Source organism: Lottia gigantea, assembly GCF_000327385.1.
Source record: "Lottia gigantea unplaced genomic scaffold LOTGIsca_107, whole genome shotgun sequence".
Lineage (NCBI taxonomy): Eukaryota > Metazoa > Mollusca > Gastropoda > Lottiidae > Lottia > Lottia gigantea.
Genome location: NW_008706931.1, coordinates 83,864 through 84,682, shown reverse-complemented (window position 1 = coordinate 84,682; position 819 = coordinate 83,864).

Sequence of the window (819 nt, the reverse complement as noted above, 5' to 3'; positions counted from 1 at the left end):
CCATCCTTACACATTACTGACCACCCGTCAGTATGGTTTATTATCGTACGCCTTATTACCATCCGTCAGTATTGTGTATTATCGTACGCCTTATTATCACCCGTACACATTACTTACCACCCGTCAGTATTGTGTATTATCGTACGCCTTATTACCACCCTTACGCATTACTTACCACCCGTCAGTATGGTTTATTATAGTACGCCTTATTATCACCTGTACACATTACTTACCACCCGTCAGTATTGTGTATTATCGTACGCCTTATTACCACCTGCTATGTCTTATTTTTTTACTATTTACACATCTTCATCAACCTCGACAGTTGGAAATCGAAAATAAGAGTAGGCTAATGTCGCTGTCCCGACAAAATTTCCCTCATTGCACACTGCATGGCATTTGCCCATCCTCAGTAGCCCATACAGGTGCAGAAAAGTAGGACGTAAAATTTTTTTTTATTTCTTTTTTTTTCTACGGATTTCTTATACAAACGTATGATACTAAATTTCATAGCAACACTAACAGGGCCTTTTGGGATGTATGCTAATTTGGTGTAAACAAAATGGCGGAATTTCTACTTTCGTTTCATTGCAAGAAATTCAATTTATATTAACACGGTCTTGTCTGAACCTGACAAAATCCATTAGAAATTACTCAGTCGACTAATATGTCACTGAAAGAAACAATTATATCAAAAAGGCTGAAATTTCATGAATTTTTAGAGATTTTTCTGCCACCCGGATGGCAAAATAGTCAAATTAATGGACGTGGACTATTCGNCACCCGGGTGGCGAATATCCACGGNCCATTGTAAGAACT